This window comes from Pongo abelii, chromosome 6 (assembly GCF_028885655.2).
Source record: "Pongo abelii isolate AG06213 chromosome 6, NHGRI_mPonAbe1-v2.0_pri, whole genome shotgun sequence".
Lineage (NCBI taxonomy): Eukaryota > Metazoa > Chordata > Mammalia > Primates > Hominidae > Pongo > Pongo abelii.
The window spans coordinates 120,369,892-120,396,879 of record NC_071991.2 but is presented as its reverse complement, the minus strand read 5'-3'; the positions used below and the strand labels follow the sequence as shown (position 1 = coordinate 120,396,879).

At 37.1% G+C, this 26,988-nt stretch overlaps 1 long non-coding RNA gene across 1 annotated transcript in view; it reads right to left on the bottom strand.

Annotated features, from left to right (window-relative positions):
• LOC129060464 (uncharacterized) overlaps nt 1-26,640 on the bottom strand; it is an 82,629-nt gene extending 55,989 nt beyond the window's left edge. Inside the window, exon 1 of the long non-coding RNA XR_008527219.1 lies at nt 26,467-26,640. This is a non-coding gene — a long non-coding RNA (uncharacterized LOC129060464). The remainder of the gene's footprint in view (nt 1-26,466) is intronic.
• Between the last annotated feature and the right edge of the window lie 348 nt (nt 26,641-26,988).

Here is a 26,988-nt window from a genome sequence, read left to right as displayed (position 1 = left end):
GAAGGAAATAAAGGGCATTCAATTAGGAAAAGAGGAAGTCAAATTGTCCCTGTTTGCAGATGACATGATTGTATATCTAGAAAACCCCATTGTCTCAGCCCAAAATCTCCTTAAGCTGATAAGCAACTTCAGCAAAGTCTCAGGATACAAAATCAATGTACAAAAATCACAAGCATTCTTATACACCAATAACAGACAAACAGAGAGCCAAATCATGAGTGAACTCCCATTCACAATTTCTTCAAAGAGAATAAAATACTTAGGAATCCAACTTACAAGGGACGTGAAGGAACTCTTCAAGGAGAACTATAAACCACTGCTCAGTGAAATAAGAGGATACAAACAAATGGAAGAACATTCCATGCTCATGGGTAGGAAGAATCAATATCATGAAAATGGCCATACTGCCCAAGGTAATTTATAGATTCAATGCCATCCCCATCAAGCTACCAATGACTTTCTTCACAGAATTGGAAAAAACTACTTTAAAGTTCATATGGAACCAAAAAAGAGCCCGCATCGCCAAGTCAATCCTAAGCCAAAAGAACAAAGCTGGAGGCATCACGCTACCTGACTTCAAACTATACTACAAGGCTACAGTAACCAAAATAGCATGATACTGATACCAAAACAGAGATATAGATCAATGGAACAGAACAGAGCCCTCAGAAATAATGCCGCATATCTACAACTATCTGATCTTTGATAAACCTGAGAAAAACAAGAAATGGGGAAAGGATTCCCTATTTAATAAATGGTGCTGGGAAAACTGGCTAGCCATATGTAGAAAGCTGAAACTGGATCCCTTCCTTACACCTTATCCAAAAATTAATTCAAGATGGATTAAAGACTTAAATGTTAGACCTAAAACCATAAAAACCCTAGAAGAAAACCTAAGCATTACCATTCAGGACATAGGCATGGGCAAGGACTTCATGTCTAAAACACCAAAAGCAATGGCAACAAAAGCCAAAATTGACAAATGGGATCTAACCAAACTAAAGAGCTTCTGCACAGCAAAAGAAACTACCATCAGAGTGAACAGGCAACCTACAAAATGGGAGAAAATTTTCGCAACCTACTCATCTGACAAAGGGCTAATATCCAGAATCTACAACTAACTCAAACAAATTGACAAGAAAAAAACAACCCCATCAAAAAGTGGGCGAAGGATACGAACAGACACTTCTCAAAAGAAGACATTTATGCAGCCAAAAGACACATGAAAAAATGCTCATCATCACTGGCCATCAGAGAAATGCAAATCAAAACCACAATGAGATACCATCTCACACCAGTTAGAATGGCAATCATTAAAAAGTCAGGAAACAACAGGTGCTGGAGAGGATGTGGAGAAATAGGAACACTTTTCCACTGTTGGTGGGACTGTAAACTAGTTCAACCATTGTGGAAGACAGTGTGGCGATTCCTCAAGGATCTAGAACTAGAAATACCATTTGACCCAGCCATCCCATTACTGGGTATATACCCAAAGGATTAGAAATCATGCTGCTATAAAGACACTTGCATACATATGTTTATTGTGGCACTATTCACAATAGCAAAGACTTGGAACCAACCCAAATGCCCATCAATGATAGACTGATTAAGAAAGTGTGGCACATATACACCATGGAATACTATGCAGCCATAAAAAAAGGATGAGTTCATGTCCTTTGTAGGGACATGGATGAAGCTGGAAACCATCATTCTCAGCAAACTATCGCAAGGACAAAAAACCAAACACCGCATGTTCTCACTCATAGGTGGGAATTGAACAATGAGAACACTTGGACACAGGAAAGGGAACATCACACACCAGGGCCTGTTGTGGGGTGGGGGGGAGGGGGGAGGGGGGAGGGATAGTATTAGGAGATATACCTAATGTAAATGACGAGTTAACGGGGGCAGCACACCAGCATGGCACATGTATACATATGTAACAAATCTGCAGGTTGTGCACATGTACGCTAGAACTTAAAGTATAATTAAAAAAAAAAAAGCTTAGAGAAAGGTATTGTTTTATAACATGGTGAGTGAGCTTCTTAGAGAATGTCCTTAAATAACAGCACAGAGTTTATTTTATGCTAATCTTCCAAGACATATATCAGTCAAAAAGTGGTGATTATGTAGTTTTAGATCCATAAACATATCATAAGGTGATATAAATTGACATTAGGTAGTGCCTAACTTAGTTCTTTTATTCTACTTCCTGCCATTTTAGAAATGATGAAACACAGATATATCACAATATTTCTCTAGTGCCTGAGCTAGCCTTCCCACTTACATGGAAAATTTAATTCTCAAGAAACAACAACAACAAACTTCAAAGCTCAAACTTAACTTAGCAGCAACAGGCACTGCATCTTAGTCATTTGCACTGCCAAATGATGGGCGGATCATTTTGCAAACCCCTCTTCAAAATCTGAAAGTTTTTTAATGAGAAGAGTACTAAATTTGTCTTAGTTTCTGGGTGCAAACTCTGAATCTAAAAATTACTAGCTTTGTGATCCTAAACAAGTCATTTAATCTCCATTACCTTCAGTTTCCTCGATCCAAAAACAAATTCATAAATATGTAACTCATATAGTTGTGTCTGGCACTTAATTATTTAAACTATTTGTTGATAGAATAAATACAAGAACGAATGGGTGGGTGGTAGCTAACAAGTTAGATTAAAATAATGTTTATGAAAATATTTCAAAAGGATTAAGTGTTGTAAAGACATAAGGTATTATCAATAAATAAAGTTTTTTAAAATATAATTTTTAAATGTTTGTTAGATATGAGTTTAATAACTGACTTAGGTTAACAATGCAGAAGAATTCTTAGGGACCTCATAAACATTGAGTGAACTACTAAGAAATTGGGGAAATCCCTGTCATTACAAGTGAGCAGAAGACAGCTCCTGTGTCCTGCCTTCACCTATCTCTGGAGATGCTTGTTCATTAAGCTTGGACTTCCTAATGGGGTGGGGTTTCTGTGCTAGAAAGATAATGATTGCCCTTTGTTTTTAAATTGAGTCAGAAGTAGTTTGTGAGGGACCAGATGAAGAATGCCTTTAAACCTTAACCTTTTATATTCACTTCTCAGACAAAAGGGGCCACCAGGAAAATATCCACTTCTGTGGGTTCCAGAAGCAGGTCTTTTTCTCAAGAAGTAAATATATATGAAAAAGTTTTGACTCTGAAATGTTGCAGTGACTAGTATTGCAGTGATATGCAACATAATTTAGGAACTTGATATGATGGGAGCCTCCAAAAGTTGAAGCAACTGCTTCAAACCAGATCTTTGCAGAAAGCCTCTAGCGAGCTCTACCTAAAATGCCTCAAAATAGTTGCAGACTCTGACATGTATAAGTTCAGAAAAAGATCAATTTGCATCTGGTTCTGCTTTGCCATTGAGTTAGAGAAAACGTTTTATTTTTCCTTAGGTATCAAAACTTACTTTCGTCATAACCAGAAGTTTCCCATCTCTCACCACATAGACCCCAATCCCAACCTCATAGCCTCCTTCATTCTTTCCAGAATTCTGAAAGTATTTCATCATCAAGAAAGACTAACTTTCACTTTTACTTTGCTTACAACTTTAGAGGCATTAAGTAATTTACCGTTATATGTGAAATTGAGCTTCAGCTATTAAATTGTGCTATTAATATTTCTAGGAGAGTGGGGCAGCCCAATTAGATAATAGCTGGTGATTACAATCTTACCACCTTTTTTGTTCCAAACTCTACTCCACTCCTCTCCCAACTCTGCCTCCCTCCGCAACACACACGCAACCACCCTCTTGGGTTTAATTATGTCCTATGGGAATGGTTTGTAAGACAAACAGCAACAAAAAATACTCTCAAGAGAAATAATTTAATTAATGATGTAGCTAACATTTCCACAGCTCTTTTTGTTTTTAATAAATTTTTAAAAGTTCAATTCATACTAGACAGCCACTGGAGGCCTCCAGATGGGTACAATCTTCTCTAAGTCCAAAGATGCTTCCAAAAATAGCACTCTTAATGTCACTATAGTAAGTCAGAAGCAATTAAGGTGAGAGTAGGAAGTTCCTCCTGGTTTACACCACCACCCTCCAGCAACCAGTATGATGTGGAATGTGGGAGACACAAATATTTCTCCCTCACCCCAGCTAGTAAATTTCCCGAGAGAAAACAAAACAGAGTGCGTTATTAACAGCAGAAGTTGTCAAACTACTTGTAATGAAACTACACAAATAATAAAATGTAATTCATGGTTTTATTCTGCTAGTTTCATTAAGATTGAATATATGAAGTGACAAAGTCGGGCCACTACCTCCAAATAAATTTTTCTCTCACCCCAACCTACCCTTCTCCTCCACCAAATGTCCTCCTAGTCACCTAATCCTATGAGGCACTATAGAACTGCAGGATTTATAATGTTCCATAAGAGGCTTTCATGCCAAACCACAGACATTCACATTTGGGTGCCTGTCTAAGTCAGGTTCTTGTGGGGGCCGTCTTCCCTGTTACCACATGGTCTTCCTTGGTGGATGCACTGAGGTTGGGGGGTGGGGCAGACAGTGTTTTCTAGTCTCTTTCCCTTCATATAAGAACAATAATTTCGTCATGGAGACTCCACCATCATGACTGCATCTAAACCTAATTACCTTCCAAAGATTCTACCTTCTAATACTGTCCCATTGGAGGTTAAAGTTTCAACATATGAATTTGGGAGTGGGATGGGGCGGGCACAAACATGCAGTCCATAAATGTCAAAGCAAAAATTCCACCAAAGTTAAACAGACAAGGAAGACTTTATTTAAGGCTATTGCAACAGGTAAGAGATGCCAGGGCTGAGTTTTAACTCAAATACATTGAAACGAAAGGTGGGAATGTTTTTAAGTACTGCTGTGAGCTAACAGAAGACTACTGGAGGACATTAGGGAAGAGGTTGATTGATGCAGTGTGTGGGGCACATTGAGTTATTTCTGAGTGTGCCAGTGTTTTTCTCTGTAATAAGACCACCTGTGTTTGCTGATAGGCACCCATTGAAGTTACACTCCTACCCTTTCCTTAGAGCCTGGGTTGATAGAAGCTTTATCTTTCTTGATTACATTTCAAAAGGATAGCTTCAGAGTCCTGGAGAAAGACACTCTTGGCTTGTAAAACTGGCAGGAGACTTTTTAAAAGATTTACATCTCAAAGGAGCAGAAAGAGAATTTACATGTCTTCTAAAGTAAATGTTCCAAGAAAAAGGAAGTCAAGAGCCTAGAGTCAGAAAGAAACTTGTCTCAAGTTAGGCAAGCTGAGAGGAATGTCTTGGTAATGAGTTTTTTTCAGTTTCTGCTGAACCACAGCCTCTCTGCAGTATGATTTGCTACAAAACAAAATGTTATGAGAAATGAATTTAACTTCATACAAGAAGGTTTAGCAACAGAATGGCCTCACTGGGAGAAGTTTCCCCTCTAAGGCAGAACTCTGCCCAAACTTGCATTGAGAACTGCATGATATCAGTATAGTTTTCCAGAGCCTGACTGTTGTGATTAAAGTATAAATCTTACTTCCAAATGAAAACAAGTCACCATATGGTTCAGGTGATGAAGAAAGAGTAATTCATTTCTGAGCACTTGCTTTACCCTCAAACATAGAAGAGAAATCCATAGATTTTATTTTATGAAATGCAATGGAGTTGCTAGTTTTTCCCTGCCTCCCGTACATCACAGAATATATTTTATCATCAAGAATTTGAGACTTTAGTTTTCATTCCTATCTCAAACCCTCCTTCACTTCCACCCCTGGCACTTAAATTTTGGGATGACCAGGGGAAGTTGAGAAGCTTATTTAACATTTTGCTCTTAAAACAACACCTAGAAGCCAGAAGCCTCACATAAATAAAATTAACTGCAGTTTGAACCACACTCTAAGCTGGTTAATGGAAACTGAGATGAATTGCTTCTGAATGGAAATAAACTCTCATCCCTGCAATTGTAATGCTTGTCCCAATAAAAAAAAAGACTGTTGTTTAAAGAACAATTTTCCGTGTATAGATTTCTCTGTATGTTTCTGATTCTACTTATTGCCATACAAGCAAAGAATAAATTAGAAGGAAGCTCACTTTGCAGTAATATGATCTTCATTTCCTAACACCATCCACTAAACCTCAGTTGGAATTAATCACTCATACCTGCACAAATTTTTTCTTATAACATTTTTTGCTTCTACCATCACCAAAAATTACCCAAACTCTGGGCTAGAATGTTGCCCTTATTGGAATTTTTTTTTTAATACAAATTGCTCAATGCCAACCACCCATGGAAAAGCTTTTTTTTTTTTTTTTTTTTTTTTTTTTTAACAAGACATGTGGTTTCTTAGTATTCCCATGTGTTTTCTTCAGAAGAAATTCTGTTCCCTTAGTGTATGTTTGACTACTCAGTGGAGTTAGTGGACACATGTTGCATCTTTTTAGAAAGACTGACCATCCACATTTACTCTTAACTCAGGTCTTAACATTTCTATAGTAATTATGGTAATGGCCATCTAACCAAAAGAAAATAATTCAGGTTCACCACTGCAAGGTATATGTTTGAGGCTGTTTTGCTTTGCACTTGCAGGGTGCAGGGTTTCTGTTTTTGCTTTCCTCTCACCCTCTCATGTTTTCTTCTCAATGTGTTGTCTTATCATCACTTCTTTTATCTACTGTTTTTTAAAGTTTATGAAGGTTTGGTTTTATTTTATTTTGAGAACAGAAAATGAGTGTTTTCTAAAGCTTCTTTCGGCTTCTTCTATATAGTAATTTTTTCCTCTTTCAAAATATGTATTTTGTACGTGAGTGTAATGTTTTCCTCACTCTTACTTCGTTAGGGTAAATGAGCTTTTTCTTCCTTTCAGTTATTTATCCAGCCCTTATCTCATACTAACTTTCCATTTTGTATTACTAACACTGAAACTTCCTGCTTGATGTAACTAAACTTGGATCTTTTGTTGGATATTTATGTTGAATACAGGCTACATTAGTGTTGAATGGTGGCTAATTAAGGTCTAAATGGTGTTGAATCCTCAGGAAGTGTGGGTGACTTTCTGGAGGGTCCCCTTGATTTTGTTCCCATTGATGCTGCTGTTTCTCAGCATAACCAAGCAGATTTAGCAGTTTCATCCACGAGGCTTTCTTTGATGTTTCTGACTCATGGATGATACCTCTTCCTACTTTCTAACACAGTTACAGGTTTAACTACTATTTAAATTTCCTTGGTTCTTTCACTAATAAGCTGAGAATATAAAAAAAAAGTGCCTTTGCTTCTCCCGTCCAAGTTTACATGGAAGTTTTATGGTTTACTTTTCTATTTTTGTTTTCTAGAATAGAATTTTAAAGGTCACAACAAAGGCATCTTTTATTGTTTTGTGAGAGTAAATTATATGTGTTTGTGTATATATATATCTATATATATATGAATATATATAGAGAGAAATCATGTATCTATGTTTCCTACAGCAACTCAGATTCTCATTGTATTTACATGCTTTTGTTACAGATTTTTTTCTGTCTTTGTACACCTTGCTGGAACATCTTATAGACTCCTAAGTAGTACAGCAGCAGATGTGCAATGTCATTTATAAGTATGTGTGTTGCTGGAAATAGACATTGTCCAGGTCAAAAAATCCTATGATGATGGAAACAGAAAATCTGTTTGAATAAAACATACCTAGCAAAATTATTCTTATCCTAGCAAAAGTATGATTTTGTCATCTTGACAGAGACAGCAAGACCTGCAAAGGCAATTTCTTGAATATTTTACAGTTTGTCAAACTACTAACTCTAGAAAATCTTGGTCATTATGCAAACTGTCAGCATGAACCTTTTGGCCTCATCATTTCTAACAGATTTTAAGACCCAATTTCTCTGAGCCATGTCAAACCCCTTTGCTTTTTGGGCACCCTAACTTGCAAAACCACAGCTACATCTGAAGAAGAAAAGTGGAATTTGAGAGTGGCAAAAGAGAACGCTCATAAAGAGAGAACTTCACGCTATTTGCTTTTTAAAAGTTGAAATCTATAAAACCAAAGACAACACTGGAACTGAACATTGAGGGGCACTGGGTGGACATAATCTGCAAGGAAATTACCATACACAGGACTATTAGATCCTTGAAGGGAAGAATCACATAGATAGTGCCAACTGCTGTGTTAGAGCTCAAGAAAATGAATAAATCACTTCAATTCTCATTCTTTAATAATTCACATTAAATGTACAAATAAACCTAACTCAATAAAAATGTTTTATTGGACAGTTTTTAATGGCAACCACTGAATTTTTTTTCTTTGTTTAATGTCTACCAAATATATGTGTTGAAAGAGTAAAAAATAAAAATAAAAAATTTCTACTCTATTGCAAGTGGTATGTTAGGTGGATTCCATTGTAGACAACTCCTGAGTTTTTAAAACATTTTAAATGTTCCTCATTATATGTTTAAAAGAACCATATAAATAAACAGATAAACTCATGCCCCCTTCACCATTGTGGATCATGAGATAGTCAAATTATGCAAACTGATAACTTTAAAACCCCAAGCATCTTATAATGAGATCAAAATAATCTGTTGTTAATTATCAGTGATAGACATTTTCGATACCCACTATGTTTCTGGTTCCTTTCCAGAAACACAAACTAAAACAAGTTCAAAAGAAACAAAACAAAACAAAAAAAACTAAAGTGGTAAGTACTAGCAAAATTTTAAATACTAATAAAAAGTATCTAGCTCCAATTTATCTGATTTGAGAGCTTGCTACTTGATCATCATTTTATTTTTATATGTGAACGCTATGTTACAAACTAGATTATTATCTCCTAATCAGTGCTGTTTAACAGAAATGTAGTGCAAGCTACATGTGTAATATTAAATTTTCTATTGTATAGTTTAAAGCAACAAAAAGAGGTAAAATTAATTTCAATAATATATTTTATTTAATCCAAAATGTTATCATTTCATCATGTTGTATTAGCCACATTTCAAGTGCCCAATATTCAGATGTGGTTGCCATATTTGATAGCACAGATCTAGATTGTTAAATATGGTAGATATTGTGCCATATTCAGATATATCTTTCTCCATGCCCAGCACAGCTCTTTGCACAGAGTAAACACTTAATAAATGTTAAACACATTGCTAAATTTGTAGCTGAGAGAATATCCTGCTTGAGGTCACAGGGTTTCTTGGAGATTTAGGTTTCCATTAAGTTTGAGAAACATTTAGTCATTGTTTTCAAACAGTTTCTTCTATCTATTCTCATTTTTTTCTTATCCTGGGACTCAAGTAATATGTATGCTACATTATTTGATATTGCCACACATATTTCTGAAGGAAAGTTCATTTTTTTCTCCAACGTTTTTCTCTGTATTATTATTATTATTTTTTGACAGAGTCTTGCTCTGTCGCCCAGGCTGGAGTGCAGTGGCGTGATCTCGGCTCACTGCAAGCTCCACCTCCCAGGTTCACGCCATTTTCCCGCCTCAGCCTCCCGATTAGCTGGGACTACAGGCACCCGCCACCACGCCTGGCTACTCTGTGTGTGAGAGTGTGTGTGTGTGTGTGTGTGTGTGTGTGTATTTTTAGTAGAGACGGGGTTTCACCGTGTTAGCCAGAATGGTCTCGATCTCCTGACCTCGTGATCCGCCCGCCTAAGCCTCCCAAAGTGCTGGGATTACAGGCGCCAGCCACCACGTCCGGTCTCTCTGTATTCTTCTGGCTAGAATATATCTGATATATCTTCAAGATCGCTGACTCAATTTTCCACCATCTCAAATCTTCTGTTAAGTCTACATAGTAAATGGTTTATCTCAGTTACTGTACTTTTCAGTTCTAGAATTTACATTTTTAAAATATTTTCCATCTCCTTGTTGAGATTTCTTAATTGTTCCCTTAATAAAAGAAAAATTTTTCCTTAGTTATTTGAACATATTTTCCATAAATTTAAAAGTGTTTTTGTAGTGTGTCTTTAAAATATCTGTCTACTAGTTTAACATGTGCGCCATTTTGTCAGGGGCTGGACCAGGAGTGTTGATGGCTTTTTTTCTTGATTTGAGTCATGGGTTCCTGTTTCTTTGCATGTCTAGTAAGTTTTTACTGTACTTGGGCTTTAGGGATGATTTCTTATAAAGACTCTGGATTCTGTTATCTTCCTGTGAATAGTACCACATTTTTTATAGCAGACAGATTAGTTATAGGCCAATTGCCTTGAACCTGAGTAGCATTGCTTTTAAATGTTGTTTGGCATGTATGCAGGATGCCCAAAGTGTTTCCCAGGCCCCTCTAATTTGGTGGGTCTGAAACTCCAAACGCTGTTTTCCTGATGCCACTCTTTCCCTATGGAACATTTCTTTGCAACAACTAGGAGGACTTACACATTAAAACACAAAAGAGACCACAACACTTTCCTGCTTAAAACTCTCCAGTGTCTTCTAGTGGCTGCGAGAATAGAATCCACCTATTAATGGTCTATAAACTTTGAGTGATTTGGTTTCCTCTACCTCTTCAACTTCAACTCAATTCTCTCATTCATTTTCTACTCTCCAGGGTTTCTCTTAGTTCTTTAAAAAGTTGAACCTCACTTCTGCTTCAAATGTTTTTCACATATATTTCCTCCAGTCACTTGCATGGTTAGAGTCTTAGCATTCAGATTTCAACAACGTTGTCTGCAAGATATTGTCTAACATGCCAAAGCTCACTTCTAAACATTCTCAGATATATCCCCGTTTAATTTTTCATAGCAATTACTGTTACCTGGAATTAATTTGTTAAATTATTTGTTTGTTTATTTTGTGTCTACCTGAACTTGAATATAATACAGATGCCATGAGAGGAGGGACCTTGTCTGTTTTATATTCCTAGCATCCAAAACAGTATCTGAATCACTGTGAGTGTGTTGCAAATATTCGTTGAAAAAAATTAATGAATAAGTAAATCTTCTTTTCTTACCTGGAAAATTACTCATATTTCAGATATATATGTTAGATGATATTATATATTGTGAAGTATACATTTATTGCAGTGTATATGTACAACATAAATAAGTATATGTACAACACAAATAAGTATATGTATATATAGTTTATATTTGCATGTCAGGAAGGATGTGCATGTATGAGTTTAGAACTAGCATGAAAATGAGCCTACCTCGAAACTGTAAAAATGGTAACTATCCAAAAAATCAACACAGCAACATCAGAATTGAATTATCTCTCCCTGCTGTTTCACAGGTCTTGTCTCCTTCCAAAGGAGAATGAAGGGGTGTTTACATTTTTTAATCCTTATGTTGCACTCTGACATCAGGTGTCCTTCCTCACTGAAGCTCAAACAAAAAGGTACTTCTGGATTTATTTCTGAGTATCTCAAACCTGCTGATCTCTGCAAAGTGTAAGAGGACTTTTGCTAAAGTGCTATCAACAATCTTATTTTGGAAACACTCTACTACTGGGAAAGCAAATTTGGGGGTGCATGGTAACCAGAAGCCTAGATAGTTGGACGGTGCTGACTCAGGGTAAGTATCTACCTTTCCCTGCTCACCCAGAATTTTCTGGCTTCAGATGCCTGGCTTGTGCCTGCCTCACCTCTGGGCCTCCAAGTATACCCTAAAGTTCTGGTCACAATTTAGTCCATGGTACTGTTTTATTTTTACACTTCATGAGTAACTTCACTGATAGCAATAATTCAAGGGTTTGGGGGAAAATCTAAGTTTGGAAGAAACCGTTAGTCATCTTTCAGAGCTCCATTGAATAATACAGGTGTTTCTGTTTCACTAAACTGCACTTTAGACTTCTTGGGATCCCTCGTGGGAAGCTCTCTTTTTTTTTTTTTTTTTTTTCAGATTAACTTGAAGTACGTACAACACTGCTACACACTTCTGAAACTGGAGTACAGTTTCAACTCTGTGCAGGGAGGGTGCATGAGAGCAGAATATCTGTGGGACATCTCTCTGGAACATCAATATTACTACAGGATTTGGAAGAAAAAATTAAAAAATTTCCAAGGGTGATAAGGGGACTCTCCAACTGTACCACCTGTCATCTGAGCATACTCCAGGCCATGACCATCAGCCCCAGCACCTCCGCATTGGCAAGGCATCAGAACTGATCCTAACACCTTCACAGGACCAGCCTCATCCAAACAGCCTTTGCAGAGAAAAAGGCCACCCAGACCATCTTGCTACTATGATTTTTTTCTTTAATTTTGAAAAGTTGGAGGGAGCCAAGATGGCCAACTGGATGCAGCCAGGAGGAACATCTCCCACCAAGGGACCAGGACATCAGGAAGACTGGCACACTGAGCAGACCTTTGGAGAGAAGGCATTGAAAGTGGATGGAGGGGGGATGCAGACACTGGACTGAAGAGAGAGAAAGCTGGGAACCCTGTGCAGGGCTGCTGAACATCAGGACCTGCTCCTGGCTCCCAGTGACTCCTGGGAAAGGGGTGAGTTGAAAAGGTGAGGAGTGGCCTGCTCTTGCCACTCACCTCTGGAACCTTACCTGCAGGAGAACCCAAGACACCCATGAACACTTGAGCTACAAGAGAGGGCCACTTAGAAAAGTGGCAGGAGCAGGACTCCAGCATATATGGAGCCCAAAGGTTTTGGCATGAGAACAGCTGCAGTGGAGTATCGCTAGGGACACCTATACCTCAAGGCTTGCCATGCTCCTCTAGGAGACTTTAGCCTGAGGGTTAATGTTAGAGCTTGACAGAACAGGGCGGTCTTGCCTGTTGGACGAGGTCAGTCCAATCTGAGCACCCCCACTAGTGGCCTCTCCTGGGGCCCCTGCCTGGCTGTGCCTACTTGCCTTGCGACCTCGGATACCCAACTAGGGTGCTTCCCTCATGGTAACTCGTTCACTGGCAAACTGGGCATAACCATGGGAGAGCTCCTACAGACCAGCCCAAGCTCATGCAATGAGGCCACTTGCAGCCTCCACCCACTGCAGCATACTCCCACCACTTTGCAGACAGGCACTCGCCCATAGCTCCCCACCAACCACTTCACCGGTGCAAACATGTCAGTGGACCTCACTCCCCTTCCCCAATGCTGTGCATGTGTGCAACACCCTGCTGCCACACTGGTGTTGGGCATGCAAGCACACCTTACAGCCTCACTCACCCCAAATGGGGCCACCACCACTTCCAGTACAAGTGTGTGCACATGCTGAAACATCCATCTCTGCCATGCTTCCTCTGCCACTTCTGGCACAAGGGTGTACACAGAAACCCAGCACCCCCACTAGTGCCCTACCCCCACTGTACTGCTGCACCTCCAATGTGAGTGCCCGTACAGACACCAGCGGACCCATCACCACCCCACCACCACTGGCGCCCCCAGTCCCGCAGGTGCCCTACCCAGCCAATGCATGTGTACCATGCTGTACTACCACAGCTGCTGGCATGTGTGAGCAAGCATGGATTCCACTGACACCACCCTAAGTGCTTTGGTCTGCACCCCCCATCAGAATTTTGGGGTCAGTGGAGCAGGAGCATCTTAGCCCTTTCAGGGAAGCAAGTTCCTAACCTTGGGAGACCAGAGAACAAAGTAGGGCTCTCAGTACCAGACCCCTAAAGTTAGAACATGCAGCCCAGGAGTACTGAGCTGAGCCTTGGCCCCCTGAAATCTTCTATAATCAAAGCCAATTAACTGAACCCACCTTATACCACAATCAAACCCCCAAGGCATCAAAGAAGATAAAAGCAAATAAACCTCATCCAAATTCCAGGAACTTCAAAGATTAAAGGAGCATCAGTCCACACAGATGACAAAGAACCAGTGCATTAACTCTGGCAACTCCCAAAGCCAGAGTGTCTTGTTACTTCCAAAGGACCAAACTTTTCCCTAGCAGTGGTTCTTAACTGGTTGAAATGACAGACATAAAATTCAGAATATGGACAGGAATGAAGATCATTGAGGTTCAGGAGAATGTCGAAACCCAATCCAAGGAATCAAAGGAATACAATAAAATGTTACAGGAGCTGAAGGGATGAAATGGTCATGTTAAGAAGGAACCAGACTGATCTGATAAAGCCAAAAAATACACTACAAGAATATCATAATATGATTGTAAATATTAACAGCAGAATAGACTAAGATGAAGAAAGAATCTCAGAGCTCCAAAAAGAGTTCTTTAAATTTACTCAGTCAGACAAAAATAAAAAAAATAACAAAACCTCTGAGAAATATAGGATTATGTAAAGAGACCAATTCAACAACTCAATGGCATCCCTGAAAGAGAGGGAAAGAAAGCAAGCAACTTGGAAAACATACTTGAGGATATAATCCATGCAAATTTTCCTAACCTTGCTAGAGAGGTCAACATTCAAATCTAGGAAATGCAGAGAACCCCTGTGAGACACCATAGAAGACAACCATCCCCTAGACAAATAGTCATCAGGTTATCCAAGGTTGACATGAAATAAAAAATATTAACAGCAGCTAGAGAAAAGAGGCAGGTCACCTACAAAGAGAATCCCATCAGGATAACAGTGGACCTTTCAGCAGAAACCCTACAATTCAGAGGGGACTATATACAGCATTCTTAAGAAAAGAAATTCCAACTAAGACTTTCTTATCCAGCCAAACTACACTTCACAAGTGAAGGAGAAATAAGATCTTTTTCAAACAAGTAAATGCTAAGGGAATTCATTGCCACCAAACCTGCCTTACAAGAAATCCTTAAGGGAGTGCTAAATATGGAAATTAAAGACTGTTACCAGCCATCACAAAAACACATGTAAGTACACAGACCATCAAGCAACTACACAATTAAGTCTTCCTAATAACCAGCTAACAAGACAGTGACCAGATCAAATCCACACATATCAATATTAACCTGGAAGATAAACAGTCAAAATGCCACAATTAAAAGGCACAAGGTAGCACGTCGGATAAAGAAGCAAGACCCAATGGTATACTGTCTTTAAGAGACCCATCTCACATGTAATAACACCTGTAGGCTCAAAGTAAATAGATGGAGAAAAATCCACCAAGCAAATGGAAAACAGGAAACAAGCAGAAGTTGTGATTCTAACTTCAGATAAAACAGACTTTAAAGCAACAACAATCAAAAAAAGGATGAAGAAGGGCATTACGTAATGGTAAAAATTTCAATTCAACAAGAAATAACTATCATAAATATATATGTACCCAACACAGGAGCACTCAGATTCATAAAACAGTTTTTAGAAACCTACAAAGAGACTTAGATAAACACTTAATAACAATGGGAGACTTCAACACACCACTGACAGTCACAGACAGATCATTGAGGCAGAAAACTAACAAAGATATTCAGGACCTGAACTTGACACTTGACCAAATGGACATAACAGACATCTGCAGAACTCTCTACCCCAAAACAATAGAATATACATTCTTCTCATCTGCATATGGCACATACTCTAAAATCGACCTTACTATTGGTCATAAACAGTTCTCAGCAGATTCAAAAGAAAAGAAAACATACCAATTACACTCTTAAACCATAGCACAATAAAAATGGAAATAAATATTAAGAAGATAATTTAAAACCATACATTTTGGAAATTAAACAAATCTGCTCCTGAATGACTTCTGGGTAAATAATTACATTAAGGAAGAAATTTAAAAAAGTTTGAAACTAATGAGAACAAAGATACAATATACCAGAATATCTGGGACACAGCTAAAGCAGTGCTAAATGAAAGGTTAGAGAATTAAACACCCACAACAAAAAGATACAAAGACCTCAAAGTAAAAACTTAACATCACTCTTTAAGAAACTAGTAAAACAAGAGCAAACCAACCCCAAACCTAGCAGAAGGCAAGAAATAACCAGAATGAGAGCTGAACTGAATGATATTCATATGTGAAAACCCATACAAAAGGTCAGTGAATCCAGAAATGAGTTTTTTGAAAGAAGAAAATTGAGAGACTGCTAGCTAGAATAAAGGAAAAAAGAGAGAAGATCCAAATAAACACCATTAGAATTGACAAAGGTGACATTACCACAATCCCCACAGTAATATAAAAATTTGAAAAAAAAAATCCCTCAGAGACTATTACAAACACCTCTATGCACACAAGCTGGAAAACTTGGAAGAAATGGATAAGTTCCTGGACACATAACACCCTCTCAAGACTGAACCAAGAATAAATGGGAACTCTGAACAGACCAATAATTAGTTCTAAAATTGAATTGGTAGTAAAAAGCCTACCAACAAGAAAAAGCTCAGGACTGTATAGATTCACAACAAAATTCTACCAGATGTATAAAGAAAAGCTGATAACATTCCTACTGAAACTACTCCAAAATATTGAGGATGAGGGACTCATCCCCAGCTCATTCTATGAGGGCAGCATCATCCTAATACTAAAACCTAGCTGACACATAACAAAAAAAGAAAATTTCAGGCCAATATCCTTGATAATACAGATGCAAAAATCCTCAGCAAAAAAATAGCAAACTGAGCACAAAACCTGCAGCACATCAAAACCTAATCTGCCAAGATCAAGTAGATTGTATCCCTGGGATGCAAAATTGGTACAACAGATGCAAACCAATAAATGTGATCTATTACATAAACAGCATTAAAAACAAAAACCATATGATTATCTCAGTAGATAGAATAGGCTTTTGATAATGTACAGTTCATGTTAAACATCACTTCATGTTAAAATGCCGTAACAAACTAGGCATTGAAGGAACATACGACAAAATAAGAGTTGCCTATGACAAACCCACAGCCAACATCATACTGAATGGGCAAAAGCTGGAAGCATTCCCCTTGAAACCTTGCACAAGACAAGGATGTCCCCTCTCACCTCTCCTATTCAACACAGTACTAGAAGTCCTAGCCAGAGCAATCAGGCAAGATAAAGAAATAAAAGGCATCCAAATAGGAAGAGAGGAAGTAAAAATATCTGTTTGTAGATGATATAACTTTTTTTTTTTTTTTGAGACGGAGCCTCGCTCTGTAGCCCAGGCTGGAGTGCAGTGACATGATCTCAGCTCATAGCAACCTCTGCCTCCCAGGTTCAAGCAATTCTCCTGCTCTCAGCCTCCCAAGTAGCTGAGATTACAGGTGCCCACCACCACACCCTGCTAATTTTTGTATTTTTAGTACAGACGGGGTTTCACCATTTTGACCAGGCTGGTTTTGAACTCCTGACCTCAAGTGATCCACCAGCTTTGGCCTCCCAAAGTGTTGGGATTATAGGCATGAGCCACCACGCCTGGCCTGATATAATTTTATACCTAGAAAACCTGATAGTCTCTGCCCAAAAGCTTTTAGATCTAATAAACAACTTCAACAAAGTTTTGGGATACAAAATCAATTTTAAATTATCAGTAGCTTTTCCATACACCAACAACATCCAAGGTGACAGCCAAATCACGAATGCAATTCCATTCACAATAGCCACCAAAAGAAACAAATACCTTGGAATATGCTAAGCAGGGAGGTGAAAGATCTCTATAACAAGAATAACAAAACACTTCTGAAATAAATCAGAGGTGACACAAACGAATGGAAAAACTTTGCATGCCCATTGATAGGAAGAATCGATATTATTCAAATAGCCACACTTCCCAAAGCAATGTACAGATCCAGTGCTATTCCTATGAAACTACTAATGGCAGTCTTCACAGAATTAGAAAAAAAAAAACTATTCCAAAATACATATGAAACCAAAACAAAGCCTAAATAGCCCAAGCAATACTAAGTGAAAGGAACAAAGCTGGAGGTGTCACATTATTTGACTTCACACTATACTGCAGGGCTACAGTAAAAAAAAAAAAAAAAAAGGAAACCAGAATATCCATCAAAACCTCTTCATAGACCTTCAGTGTTAATCTCATCTGACCTCGTGTTCCAACCAGCTCCTATCAGGCCTCACTTGCAACACTGGGGATTACAATTTGATATGAGATTTGGGTGGGAACGCAGAAGCAAACCATATCAATGCCCATCAATGATAGACTGGATAAAGAAAATGTGGTACATATATATCATAGAATTCTATGCAGCCATAAAAAAGAATGAGATCATGTCCTTTGCAGCAATGCGGATGGAGCTGGAAGCCATTATACTAGGTTAACTAGCCCAGGAACAGAAAACCAAAAACCTGAATACTGCATGTTCTCATTTATAAATGAAAACTAAACATTGAGTACACATGGATACAAAGAAGGGAACAATAGACACCAGGGTCTACTTGAGGGTAGAGGTTAGGGAATAAGAGGAGATTGAGATTGAAAAACTACCTATTGGGTATTATGGTTATTACATGGGTGACTAAATAATCTGTACACCAAACCCTTATGACGTACAATTTACCTGTATAAGAAACTTGCACATGTACACCTGAAACTAAAATAAAAATCAAAAAATAAACTGCACTTCATACCATCTGTCTAATTGGAACCCTGTCCATGTCTCCTAAGCACATACGTAGGGCATGTGTCTACCTTTTCCTCTATATCTACATATGATTTCAGTGTGTTAACCCAGCAAGCACACCCCTTGTTTTATGCTCTTTCTATGATTGATGATTATTCTTTTACACAACTCAAGATGGACATAAATATTTCCTGATGCTGAACCCTGCTAACTATCCTGTTAACTCTCTGCTTAGCCCCCAAGATCTATAAGACCTGATGTAATTCATTGCTTTTTCCCACCGTTAAGCAATGTCTTCTTCCCTCATCTCTGACATGATGATACCTGTGAAATTTCTGGGGGCAAACAACTTATAGCAGTGGTACCCAAACCTACTTGATCTTGGTAGCCCCGTCTCCATGAGACCTAGTCTCAGCTATTAAAAAGGTCCCATCTATTTATGAGTTTTAGAGATCTTGGCTCCCTTTCCAGGAAGGATTCTAATTCTTAAATGTAATCTTTCTAAGGAGGCAAGATAAAAACTTATTTCTAGCCTACAATTTTTTAATAGAGTTTCTTATACTATTTCATTCTGGATACCTCACATAACATTTCCTAAATCTAATTATGCTATGTGGGGAAAAATAATAAAAATATAATAGACTAGGAAATTTGAAGTATGGCTTTTGTGTGTATTCTGGAAAACAGTGAGAGCACCTGCCAGAGACTAGGGACTGCCAAATATTTCTTGACATACGCGTGTGCAGTTCAACCTCAGGTTCCCTCACATATACACATAGGAATTGCTTTTAGAATCCATAGTGGAGGGTGAGCCTTTAACCAAAAGAGAACAGACCTCATAAGGCTACTACACTTCAAAAGAGATTCAAGAGTATGCATTTTAAAAGAAAGGGAGTTAGAAAATCAGAAGAACAAAGATGAGATTGACATTGAAGGTCTATGAAGAGGTTCTAATGGATATTCAAGGAGTAAACCATTAAAGATATTTTAAAATTGAGTTTTTAACTTTTAGAAAGTGTTACAAAAGTTATATTGATTACAGGAAGCTTAATTTTCTCTTTCATTCTTTAGCACATCAATTTCCAGGTTGCATTCTCATAGTAGTTGTAATTCCTATTTCAGACTAGTTTATAATCTTCTTATTCTAAAGTGGTTGCCTTCTATTCTTTTAAAACCATAAATCAAGCATCCTGGAAAATGTGATGTCAGAGGATACCAACTCAATCAAAGTTGCAGGTAGGCAACTCAAATCATAGACCTTTTATTCTATTCATATATTATTATTATTTTTAGATTCAGAGGATACATGTGCAGTTTATATTGTGTAGTGGTGAATTCTGGGCTTTTAGCATAACCATCACCTGAATAATGAAAATCGTACCCAGTAGGTAATTTTGAAGACCTCCCCCTTCTCTCATCCTCCCACCTTTTGGGGTCCCCAGTGTCTGTTATTCCCCTCTGCATGTCCATATGTACCTATTGTCTTGCTCCCACTTGCAAGTAAGGGTATGCAGTATTTTATTTTCTGTTTCTGAGTTATTTAACTTAGGAAAATAGCCTTCAGCTCCATCTGTGTTGCTGCAAAAGACATAATTTTATTACTTAAAAAAATCGTAGATCTTAAATTTTAATATGGCCATAATAAAACTGGGTCACCTGGGGATTCAAAATGATAATGCATCAGAAAAACACACTTACACATCCCAGAGATCTGTTTAGATGTTTCTCTTTCTCCTTAAATTTCTACTCTTGGACACAGCTGGTCAAAAATTGGGCCAATTTTCTCAAAAACAAAACAACAAAAACAACCTCCTTGGAATTCCTCAACTTGAATGTACAAACAGAAGTTTGGATTTAGACTCTGCCATCCAGAGTTGACTGCAAAGGCTCTTCTTACTGACATCTTAGGATATGTGGAGGAACCCATTCACTTCTGCCTCCAGGCCACTCTGCTCCTAATTGGGAATATTTTCTTCTCACTCAACTGTGCTTTATAACAGCATATTTGTAATGTAACCACTTTCTTTTCTTTTTCTTCTTTGCAGTGAATAATTTCAGGGAAAATAAATAAGATAGGGTATCATTACATAGGGTAAATAAATAAGTCCAAAGACACAAAATTAAATTCTAAAGTTTCATAGTTTGGCATCCCTTGTTCCTAAGTGAATTACAAAGTTCAATTTCTGACTTGGGATTTCTAGGCTCCCTGTATCCTGTCTGTTATCTGATTATGTTTCTCAGAGAAGCAGTGAATTTCAGTGGTTATGAGGGCAGGCCATGAAACTCCTGACTCCACACTTATTGGCAAGTTATTTAACCAACCTGTGCTCCATTTCTGTATGACAGATGATGATCAGTGGGAGGTGCTGGCAGCAGGACAGCTACTCAGCTGGCTGTGTTGTGTCCTGAGATTCCCCCTTTCCCATTTGTCTGTAAGATAGAGCCTCATTACCAAGTTCACCTGAGCACATCTCTTCCTTGCAATCTTGAAGATTCTAAGGCTAACTACTGTTCACATGAGAAAATCTGGGGTGCTCTCAGTCTCTAGTTATTTTTTTATGTTGGAAGTCACTTTAATTTTACACAGAACAGTTCCAAAAAATTGATCAAAAAGTAAATGAACTATACCCAGGATAATCCTAATGTTTCGCAAAGTGATTTTTTAAAAAATATAAGTACATATTTCTCTTTTAAAAAAAGCTAGTAAGTGACTTTTTTAATCAATTCTAACAGTTTTGAAATTTTATTATTTGAGAAATTCTAGGTATCTTAAAGGAGATAGTTATAAGACTTTCATTTAAAGTTTCTATGTTAGTCAAAAGGAATTAATGTAACTTTCCTGAAATTTTTTAAATAAATTATCCTTTTTATTATATGAAGAATTTGTAAAGAAAAAAAGTCAAAACAGATAGAAAGTAGCTCACCAACTTTCCTCTCCAGAGCACATACTTTTAGTGCCTTGCACAATGTCTTTTCTGTTCTATATTATTTTTAGCAAAGGTTTTTCAATTTGATGTGTAATTCAAGATAGGCTTATAAACTTTTTTCACTCTTAGATTACATATGAATAGACTTCCAAAGATGTTATAATTAACAAATGGTATTTAAATGTCATTTTTCAATAGTAAAATAGAAGGCTATGATTAATAGCCATTACTGAAATGTCAAAATATGAAACACTGTCTCAAATTCTGTAGACTATCATTAGCCCATTTGGAGGAAAAATGTATTCCTGATATGTTGCCTTTGTTTTACACATTTTCCAAAGATTATTTGAAATTATATTAGTTTCAACTTTCTGTTTAAATGAACTTAGATTAGATTAAGTAAGATATCAGATGGCTGTTTGGAATGGGCTTTTGCCAAAACAGTGTCTATTTATCGTCTCTTTTAAATCAATCTAACTCAGTTGTGTCAACCACAGGCATAAATTAGAGTCACCTAGGAAGGCTTAATTGTTTTTTTAATATTAATAGAGGAGGACCCTGGAAATTTTAACTCAATTGTGCTGGAGTGGGGCTTCTAAAAGGAGCCAAGGTTTGAACCACTGATTCTTCCTAAAAGGGAAAATGGAAAAGTCAGGGGGAACTGTAGGATCGGGGGTATCTGTTTGTATATTCGTTGATACTGCTTTACTCAATCAAAGATTTAAGGCTGGTTGTGCAAAAGTTCCTTATCTGCTTTCATGTATTTGCTATTCATATATGTTTTCCTAAATGTGATCTATCCAAGTTTTTGTAGGACCTTTATTTTTTAGCAGGCATATGGAGGAGATAAACTTGACAGAAAAACTAAGACTGAGCCACCTAACTTTAGATGTGAACCTCACAGACAAGCTTCCTTACATATAGATACAAGGAAGCTCTTTAGACAATCAGCTCAAGACTTTACCTGGGAAGGTGTAAGGGCTTGTAAAGGGTGATACGCCTCAGAAAACACGATGATTCTAAAATTGCAAGTGTGGAGAGGTTATATATAATCTTCTGCTGATGCAGAAAACAATAGAAAATCTTCGAAAATAAGAGTTCTTGACTGTGCCCATGGATGTGGAAAGCCTGGGGAGAAATAGCAAAACCCATACTCCCTACTTCCCAAAGTATTGAGTTCAGTGGCATTTTGCTCATCCAATTGACACATCTTTGGCAACATCCTTCACTCCTGGCATGTAACAGGTGCTCTGCGAATATTTTGGGATTTGATTAGAAAAATGGCAATAATAAAATGCCGAGTCCATGAAGAGAGGAAGTCTTCTTTTGAGCCTCATATAAAAGCCCACTGATTTAAAATAATGAGGAAATAATTGATTTACTCTAATAAACTCAGTCATCTTTGTACCTAGATTTCATAAAACAGCCTTTTAGAAAGACCAGCATGACTGTTGTGCTAAATGCTAGTGTTGAGAAAGAATGGCTGATGTAAGATGCAGAGCTAGAAAAACTAGAGATTCACTGTAATCACAATGAAACCTCAAAAATTCAACTTTATCACTGGAACTTAGCAGAGTAAGAGAAGTTTATATTTTGTTCGAAATACTCTGTGCAAAAGGTAGGGACACACCAATATACATTTAAAAGATGTGGCTTAGATATCTAAATGGCTTAGATATCCCAGTGAATAAATTCTAGGCCTCAATTATTATAAAATTTTAATTATGGAAAACAACCCATTTTCTGATAAAGCTAAATAGATAAAATGATAGCCTTTTTTCTATATGAAATTAAGACTCATGGTCCTAGAACAGATACATACACTGCATGCCCTCACTAAAACCCACATTTAATTGCCACACTTTTTCCTATTACAGTTCTAGCAATGGATTGCACACAAGTCAATGTTAGCTACTGACTCCTGGGGGCTTCTGAAGCTTGCATGCTGACTCTGTAATTAAAAGTCTGTATGAGGAAGCAACTGTCAGCTCAAGGCTTACCTCCTACTGTTGGATGTCTGTCAACTCAAGGATTCATTTTTTTTAATATGAGAAAATGTCAGTTGCCATCTGAAATAATTTTTTGATTATTGAAGTAAACATTGAATTTCTGATTATTAAATAAGAAAAATATAAAAAATACACCAATGCTTTGAAAGCAACTCATTTTACATTTGGAAAACGATTTTACTTAGGAACTCAACATATATTATAAATGTTACTTATTCCCATTTTATAGATAAAAGAATACACACACATACACACACATAAATACATGCACATATGTATATTCTAGGTTTAGAATTTTTTAATTGAAGAACTTAGAAAAACTTGGTATTCTTTTATCACTACATCTGTTCTTGTAAGTACAAAAACATTCTTAGTAAGAAAATACCATGGAGTTTAGTTGCAAAGATGATATTTATTCATTGTGAACTTTAATACTTTATCAAACAACAGTATGCTTATCCTGACTACATGCCAAAATAGCAAGATAATATTTTTTGATTCTGAAAAAATAGCTAGTTGACATGATATGAATATATGCACATGGTTGTATTTCTTTACTGAATTCATTCATGTAAGTTTTTAATATGCCTTATCTACATTTATAACAACCAATGCTATGATTTTGATGAGAACAGAGTAATGATAATAGCTCATTTCATTTCTGTTCTACCTGTCAACTAAAACTTCAGCTCCTATAGATTTACATCAATGGTTTCTGGGAGTCCTATGAATCTCCATTATATTCACAAACAATTCCAACTCTGCAAGACATCATCACTGCTCCACCACATTTCTTGCCATTGAGGTCTTCCCTAGAAAGGACCACTGGGACCATAGGACACTAATGTTTTCACAGAAGTGTGGCTGCACCATTTCATGTGTTCATTCTTCTTTTCTGCACATCCCTTCTCACCTAGAATGTTTGGCTATAGCTATATATCACATCATCCCCTGCACTTTCTCCTTTTCTCTTCCTTCCTTCCAGAGCCCTTTTGGCACTTTTTCCCTCTTCTATTGTCATAAAAGGCCTCATGCAAAAGAATTCATAAAAATCAATCCCTTTAAGGTATATCCTAAAGTGCTTACTGGAACCTTAAGTCATAAGGAAGGATAGACCCTACACATTCTTTTCTTCAATAAGGATTTAATGAGATCTTTCAAGATTTCCAGAGCATTATTAGAAGTACCTATACAGGATAAAGAGTAATGAGAGGGTGTTAAGGAAGATAAGCACACCAAGGTAAGAGAAACATGGATTTCATTCCTCTTTCTAAACTAAATGAGTTCCTAAACTAGATGTAGGTGTATATGTGTGGTTATATTCATTACCTGCTTTTATGAATTGCCTCTAGATGACTTTCATTATAAACCTTAATACCAACCAACAATTCCATCTTTATTTCATAGTTTTATGAATATATCTAGAGGCCTATTTGAGGAGTACACTCAATAAATCCTGTTAATAGCTAATAACTCTCTAAAATCACTCAATTGCTTAAGGAAGTTTTATTCACAGGCACTGAAATAAATGACTACATTTTTATTCCACACAGCTAGAAGTAGAGATTACTAAAGACGCTAAACCCCATTTCTAATTTCTTGCACAATCGATAAAAACATTTTGACCTCCCACTGTATCTGAGAATAGTAGATATTTTTGATGCATTAAAAAATAAAAATAACCAATGACCTCAAGATATATATGATCTAGTTTTGGGATACATTATATTCCAAATTAGTAGAATTGATAAAGTTATGAAAATTTAGAGTTTTCCTATACAACAACATGAACTTCTGACTAGTAACTGTTCAGAGATTATAAAGATCAGAAACCTCTTTATAAAGGAAAGAAGTTTCTGGGATTAATCTTTTGTCACATAATTTGCATGCAGACTAGCAAAACTGACTAGTTGAGACTTTGTCATGGACATATGAATTTTATTCTTTTTACATAAAAATATGGTTTCTTTGAAATTCTTTTTTTGTTATTTAATTGATAATGCATGCATTTGGTAGAATATTCATAAGGTGAAGTGTATCAGCAGTGAAAGGTAGATCCCAATCCCTTTTCTCTTATCTGGTTACCAGGCCCTTTCCTCTGAGCCAAGACTTTAACCAGTTTCTTCTATATGTTTCTAGAGAAATAGTATGCCTTTGCAAACTATATATGCATATTCTGATTTTTAATATAAATGGTAGCATAATATAAACCCCATTTTGTACCTTTTTTCTTCACTACTATGTATTAAAAGTCTTTCCAGATCAGTCTATATAAAAGCGGATATACCATAATATATTTAATCACTCCCCTATTGAAGGACATTTAGTTATTTTTCAAATTTGCTTGTACAAGCAATGCTTTAGTGAATTTCCTTGTACATATGTTACTTTACACATGAAGTGTAATTGCTGGATTAAAGGAGATAAATTTTAAATTTTGATAGATACTGCCAATTGTTCTTCAGCAATACATTCTTTAATAGTAAATTACTTGAGACTAGCAAATCCATGGAAGATACATCTACCTTGGTATAATAAACCTTTTTGTTTTTCAGGGATATAAAGATTCTTGTCTTAATGAGAAGAAGAAATTAGGATGTAATAGTTTCCTTGGAAATTATAAAAAGAATTTAAAAAGGGGAGAAAAGAAAGTCACTGTTCCCATCTATTCTATAAAAGTTAATTAAACATGCAGATGTTTTTGTGACTTATCAAATTCTTCCTACTTTCACTCTAATTCCAGAGTCATTTTAGTTACTGGGATGGACTGAAGATTTTAAAGTACTGCCAAATGATTTTACAAAGTGTCAATAGTAAAGCTTATGGTGTTCAAAAAATACCAAATACCATGGATGTGTAGATCTTCAAGTAAGCCAAATATTTGTTTTCTCAAATAAGAGGCAAGTGGTTTAAAGCCTTATACTGTAAGACTATAGTTATAATCAGAGTGGTAAAACTAAAATTATTTAAGAACTATTAAAAATTTAAATTTCATATTAAAAATTAGCCACAGAGATTGGACTGGAGGTAGAGCAAGATGGCCACATAGAATCTTCCACCAATCAACCTCCCCACACAACACTAAAATGAAAAATTATTCACACAAAAAAATGCACCTTCATAAGAACCAAAAATCAGATGAGTGATCACGGTACCTGGTTTTAACTTGATATGACTGAAAGAGGAACTGAAGATGGTAGGAAAGACAGTCTTGAATTGCCAACATCATCCCATCCCCGTTTCCTAGCAGTAACCACATGACACAGAGAGAGAATCTATGTGCTTGGAAGAGGGACGCACAGTGATTGTGGAACTTCTCATTGGAACTCAGTGCTGCCCTGTCACAATAGAAAGCAACACCAAGCAGGACTCCGCTGGCACCTGCAGAGGGAGCATTTAGATAAGCCCTATCCAAATGGGAGTCAGCTGTCAGAGCCTGAGTTCCAGCAAGCCTTGCCACTGAGGGCTAAGGGCTCTGGGGTCCTAAATAAACTTGAAAGGCAGTCTAGGCCACAAGGACTGCAATTCCTGGGCGAGTCCTGGTGCTGTGCTTGCCTCAGAGCCAGTAGACTTAAGGGGGACACATCCTAGTGAGACATCAGCAGGGCAGCCAAGGAAGTGCTTGTATTAGTCTGTTCTCACGCTGCTAATAAAGACATACCTGGGACTGGGTAATT